The 6,470-nt window shown below is 56.9% G+C and overlaps 1 non-coding gene across 1 annotated transcript; it reads right to left on the bottom strand.

Moving 5' to 3' along the window:
- Positions 1-5,476: 5,476 nt before the first annotated feature.
- TRNAP-UGG (transfer RNA proline (anticodon UGG)) lies at positions 5,477-5,548 on the bottom strand. The gene has a single exon. It is a non-coding gene; the product is annotated as a tRNA-Pro (tRNA).
- Positions 5,549-6,470: the final 922 nt, after the last annotated feature.

The following is a 6,470-nucleotide window of genomic DNA, read 5'->3' as shown; positions in this document are numbered from 1 at the left end:
CTAAGATAAGAGCCTCAGCTCAGCACCCCCACCTCTCCCCCACAACCCTGCACTTCAGGCCTCACTCTGCCTTTGTGTATTTAGACCACCTCCCCCAGATTACACCTCCGAACCCCGGGAAGGAATCTCACCCAAGTGTGGTGCTGAGGAGGAGCCGAAGCTCTTCCTGTGAAGATCGCTAAGCAGATTAGTTGTTGAAGAGCCTGGGAAAGCCCAAGGAGGGGCGCGTATTGAACCCGCGACTCTCATATGCCGATCTCAGACTCATACTGACGGGCTGAGCCCGCCAGGCTCTCTGGCCTTTGTCCTGGGGCCTCGGGTGCCTTGGGCGCTGAAGTTCCAACTCTGCAACCGGAGGAGACGGAGAACGGAGGTGGGGCTTCTGCCCCGACAGCAGCCGGACAGTAGCTGATGCGCCCGAGCTGCCGGGGTTGTGCATCCGGCCGCTTCCCCGCCGGCTCGCACAGGCCTGGGCGCTGAGCGCTCGGCTGAACCGGTTTGAGGTCTGGGGTCGCTGGGTGCCCAGCCGGGCGCCCGGAATTTGAGGAGTGCGGCCTGTCTCTCCTGGAGGGTCCTGGGTCCCAGCCGAAGGGCATTTGTGGGACAAGGTGCCGCGGAGCTGGAGTGGGGCCGGGACCTGAGTGGGGCGGTGCTGGTTCTCCACGCCGCGCCGGGCCCTACACAGCGGAACCAGCACAGCAAAATGCTACACCTGTGCGGGGAACGCGGGGCCCTTTGGCACCGTGGGCGCCGCGGGGCACCTGGAGGTACCCACCAGCTCTGGGCGCCGCCAGTGTGCAAGGGGTGGGGGTCCGAGAAAGGAAGCTCGCGTGGGGCAGCGCACAGGGGCCTAACGGAGGAGGCACTGGCCTCCTAAACCAGGGATTATGGGTCTCACCCAGGGTGGTTTCCGTCGCCAAAAATGTCAGCATTCGCTGAAAGACGCACCTTCTAGGACTCCCACGATTGGGGACGGATGTTTCTTTGCACCTCGTGAAGGTTAGGAAAGAAAATGAGCCAGACCTGCTGGCTCTGGTTTGGGGCTCATTCCCCAGCGGGGAGCCTGCAGGAAGCAGCCAATCAATGATTCTCTCTCATCATTGTTGTTTCTATTTCTCTGTTCCTTCTCCCTCCCTCTCTGAAATTAATTAAATACAATTTTTTTTAAAAAAAAAGAAAGAAGTGAACACAGGCCCAGGCCAGCCCTGAGCAGACCCTGGCCCTTTTGGGTTGTAGCAACCGGACCATCCCGGGAAGAAAAATATCCGAATTACAGAGCTCACATAGAACCTGAACCTGGGACCACTTGCATCCAAAGCAGAAGTCACACCCCTATACCAGCGAACCGAACTGTCTTCTGTAGGTGTCCTCGATTCCGTCTACTTTCTCCCCCTCCCTCAGATGGGGCAATGTCCCAGATCCCCCCGCCCCCCTGGCCCAGGTCCAGAGATACTGACTGAACTGTCCTACTTTCAGGGCTGTGGGCTGAACATACCCACCTCCTCCAGGGCCACTTGGGATCAGGAAAGGCTGAGGCAGTGGTGGGCGGGGAGATGGGCAGGGGCAGGACAAGTTGAGGTGTGTGATTCAAGTCTCACGTTTGAGGCCCCTCTCCCTACCCCTTTTCGCAGAGTCAGCCTGGGACACCTCACCTTCTGTAACTCCTGCCCCCCCCACCCCACCCCGGGAAGCACCCAGCCAACCCTACTGGGCCGATAACTCCAGGGCCGTGGTCCACGAAGCCCCCAACTATGTTCAGGGTGAACAGGGTCTGGCCAGTGGCCTTACACTACTGTGTATTGTTAATAGTGACCAGTGTGGTGTCGGGGTACCCTGAGCATCCACTTCACAAAGCAGATCTCTCCACTTTGGTCCAGGTTTCTCCTCACCTCCCCGTTCCCTTCCTGGGATCCGAGCAGAGACGGCAGGGCTACTTCAGCCTGTGGCCCAGTGCCCAGCAGCAGCCGCCTGTCCTGCCTGCATTACTCTGGCCTTTAATGATGGACATAGAGATTGCCCCATCCTTCTCTTTGTCCTGGTGGAGTAGGGGGCGACCACCTTCTCCCTCAGCCAGAAGGTGTCAGTGGAGGCCTCCTGGGGATCTTCAACTCCACTCCTGCCCGGCAGCATAGGAGGCCCCGCCCGGGTGAGCGACCTCCGCAACAACGGTGCGGTGCCCTCTTTACCCACCAGAGGGCGCTTTTGTCAGAGGAGGCTGGTAAACCAGAGACAAGTAAGATCGAGTTTCCTAACATAATACCGAAAATGTCCAAGATGCAGTGAGAATCACCGGTCATATTAAGAACCAGGAAAAATGTCAACTTGGAGGAGAAAGGACAGCTGAGAGACACCGACCCAGATGTTGGAACCACCCGACAGGGTCGTAAAGGCAGAAAAGCAGCCACCGTAAACATACTCCAAACAGCAATTACAACCCGACTGAGAATTCAAAAAAACCCCAAACACACCAGAAAGTCTCAAAGAAATAGAAGCTATAAAGCATAACAAAATGGAAAAACTTAGAACTGAAAAATACAGTAACCTAAATAAAAAAAACGTAATGGATGGGCAACAGTAGAATGGACAAGACAGCAATAAGAATCCGTGAACTTAAAGATAGAATGATAGAAATGATCTGATCTGAAAAAAGAGAGAATATGGATTTTTTTATAAAAAGAGCCTCAGGGATTTGTGGGCTTTAACAAAATATCTAGTGTTTGAGTCATTGGAGACCCAAGAGAAGAGAAAGATGGGGCTAAAATAGTATTAGAAGAAAGAGGCTGAAATTTTTCTGTGTGTTTTTAAGAGAAGTTTTAGGCCCACAGCAAAATTGAGCAGAAATATATAGTTCTCATAAATCCTCTGCCCCCACATGCGCACAGCCTCCTCTGTTCTTGTATATTTTTTAAAACCTACCTGCTCTGGCTGGGTAGCTCAGTGGGTTGGAATGTAGTCCTCATGTACCAAGGTTTCTGATTAGATCCCTAGTCAGGGCACATGCAGGAATCAACAGATGAATGCATGAATGAGTGGAGCGACGAATCAATGTTTCTCTCTCTCTCTCTCAAAAAAAAAATCAATAAATTACAAAGAAAACTATCTTCCTCCACTTCTAAAAAGATATTTTAAAGCACATATAATATTGCTTTACCAATAAAAGCATTTTGCCTTTTTTTTTTTTTTTTTTGCAAATATCTCTACAAAGAAAGTTCTTTTGTTTTATAATATCCCCAATACCATGCTCACATCCAGCAACTTTAGTATTTTCTCATCCCCAGTTTCAGCTGCTCACACCTGCCATTCAAGGCCCTGTGGCAGGAAACCTGGTGGGCACCCCAGAGTCTCCAACTTTCTCTGCCCTCACAGCCAGGTGGCAGCTCAGAATTACCCAAAGGGCAAATCAAGAAAGGTTGGGGCAGAATAACTTAATTTTTAAAAAATAAAATAGTTTTCAGACAACTCCAAAAACAAACAAAAAAACACACAAACAAACAGCTGGAGTAATGTGAACAATTGGAATCCAGTAGGCCTAACAATTATTTTAAGTTCATGGGTTCGTTGACCACATACAGGGCAATGGGTTCTGTTGTCATTTCCCCATTTCCTGTCCAGGGACCCAACTTCTGGAGTCCAAGACCAGCATCCCAACCAGGAGGGTGTACAGGAAGTGGGGATATTTCAGTAGGGAGCAAAACGATGAGGAAGGATGTTGAGGAAATTCATGGAGCCCTCAGGGGAGACATCCCACATTGCCACTGCTCATAGCCTCGGGCAGGCGTCTCCCTGTCCACCGAGCACCCCTGGACACCAGGCCTCAGCTGGGATCTGCACCCTCCCTGCAGCCTGCCTCCCATCTATCCCCATAATCCCAGACCGCACTCCACTCTGCTGGGGACTCCATTTACCCCCTAAAATAGCCAGGAATGACAAACTAAGGGCTCCTCTGGGATTTGAAGCTGAAGCAAGAATAAGGGCTCCTGAACAGGGACCTTCCTCTGCAGCATGCTCTTCGCTGTCCTGGACTGTCCACTCCCCGTCCATCGGACAGATGACACTGAGCCCAGCTCCAGCCAGGCCCTGGGCTGAGGCTGGGTGGACAGCGGAGCGGACCCTGACGCAGAAGTGGGAAGGGGGCCCGAGGGAGGGCCGACACGGAAGAGGACTTTGGAGAGGAGCTATCCTGCTTGTGGAGGCCGTAGTGGTTTCCCCTTAAGGACGGGGAGTCTTAGAAGATTCTGATCACCAGAGAAGAAAGCCTTGGCCAGGGAGCCTGGTTCCTCCCTTGACGCCATGGGCCTTAGGGTAGGAAGAGCCCTCCCTGGGCATCCGCGTGGGCTCTGGTTTCTGCCCAGGAGACCCACTCACTCAGGAATCCAGAGTGGAAGGCTTGAAAGAGGCACCCAGATCACCCCCCACCCCCAGGCGAGGCGTAAGTAGAGAAACCACGGAGGTTTAGATCAGAGACGGCCCAGCCGCCTGCAGGCTCCCCGGGGACTCTGGCCCCGAAGCAGCTTGCAGGGAAGGGGGCTGGGTGGCTGTGCGGCAACCCCTGGGCCAGGCATGCCTCTGTGATTGGGATCAGGAAACTCTTCGCAGCTGGGAGCCCCCGTGAAACTTCCACCAGAGCTCCAGTCCTGCCTGTACCAGCCGTGTCTTCTATTTTCTGTATTCTGAAGCTCCGGCTGCCCCTCCCGGAGTTAGCCAATCTGTGGCGATAGCAACTCCCCCTCCCCATGAGCAGGCATTTCAAATGCAAACCAACCAATCCGGAGTCCACAGCCCCAGAGCAGCTGTGTATCCGGCTCACACTCAGAGCCCCCGTCCGCCTTCCAGAATCACCCCGAGGCCAGGAAACGGACATCGCAGGACCGCACCTAAGCCCGGAGCCGGCTGAAATGATTCAAACGAGCCCATCTACTAGGAAACCTGCTTACCCGGCCCCACCTGTCTCACCTCCCCGGAACCACCATGAAGCGCTGGCCCAGGTTCCCCGCATCCCTCTGCCTGGACCCACCTGGTGCTCCCCCTGCGGCGCCCTGAGGCCGCGTGTCCCCGGGGCTTGGGAGCTGAGTAACAGGCCGTCTTGTCAATGGCCGGAGCTGGAGGCCTCATCAGATCTGAGTAAGGAAGCACTGCAGTTCTCCAGCGAGAAGAAAAGACGCCCCATGTCGGAGCGCAGCCCCGGAGACCGGAGGAGCTCCTGCCCTCGGCGCCCCCACCCCCCCAGCCTTCCGCCGCGGGGTCCTTCCTTCCCTGCGGACAGCCCCCCAGGAAGGAAAAGGGCGTTTGGAAACGTGGCTCCTCCAGAATTTGAATTTATAACCTTTCACACCCAAAGCAAAAAGGTATTCGCAGCCATGTTTCCCGGTCGCGGGATTCGGAGACCGCAGGGCACACACCGACCATCTTCGCTCCCGGCCCGGCGGTCCCGGCTCCGCTCCGGGATGAAGCCTCGGGTCGCGGGAGGGAAAAAAGTGGGCTCGTCCGGGATTTGAACCCGGGACCTCTCGCACCCAAAGCGAGAATCATACCCCTAGACCAACGAGCCGGCCCGCCGAGGAGCGGCTGCCACTTGTCCTGGAAGCCTCCGGCGGCTCCGCCCTCCCGCCGGCCGGTTCGGGTTTCTCTGTCCCGGGAGCGGGACCAGGGGAGGCGGGAGGCGGGGCGCCGCCAGGCCCGCGCGGTGGGGAGCTGCGGCCCTCCCCCCACTGGACCCGCGGAGCCCGAGCCCCGGCCCCAGTCTCCGGAGGAGGGGCGGTGGCAGGAAGGGGCCGTGCCTGGGTGAGCGCGGAGGCGGGCCCCGGCCCGGAAACGTCACCGAAGTGGGACCCGAGGGCAGCACCTGAGCGTCACGCTGTCGCCCCCAGGGGATCCTCGAGCATCTCGGGGTCCGCACGGACCGGGGCCCCTGTCCCCAGCCGAGAACCCTCTGGAACCCACGCAGGGGTCAGAGGGGGTCGGAGCGGAGCGCACTTCTTCCCCAAGGGCAGCTCCAGCGCCCCCAACTTTTCTTTCCTCAGCCAGCATCGCCCCCAACTTTTCTTTCCTCAGCCAGCATCCACCTGCCCCCCAGTCTTCCTGATGCATCCACCTGCCCCCCAGTCTTCCTGATGCATCCACCTGCCCCCCCAGTCTTCCTGATGCATCCACCTGCCCCCCCAGTCTTCCTGATGCATCCACCTGCCCCCCAGTCTTCCTGATGCATCCACCTGCCCCCCAGTCTTCCTGATGCATCCACCTGCCCCCCCCCGTCTTCCTGATGCATCCACCTGCCCCCCCAGTCTTCCTGATGCATCCACCTGCCCCCCCAGTCTTCCTGATGCATCCACCTGCCCCCCAGTCTTCCTGATGCATCCACCTGCCCCCCCAGTCTTCCTGATGCATCCACCTGCCCCCCCCCCCCCCATCTTCCTGATGTGCCTCTTGCTGCGCCCTACGAAGGGCTGCGAGTTTGAAATGAGGGAGTCGGT

This window comes from Myotis daubentonii, chromosome 4 (assembly GCF_963259705.1).
Source record: "Myotis daubentonii chromosome 4, mMyoDau2.1, whole genome shotgun sequence".
In the NCBI taxonomy this organism is placed as follows: domain Eukaryota; kingdom Metazoa; phylum Chordata; class Mammalia; order Chiroptera; family Vespertilionidae; genus Myotis; species Myotis daubentonii.
Note: the sequence above shows the minus strand (reverse complement) of the source record. Positions and strands in the feature narration are given on the sequence as shown.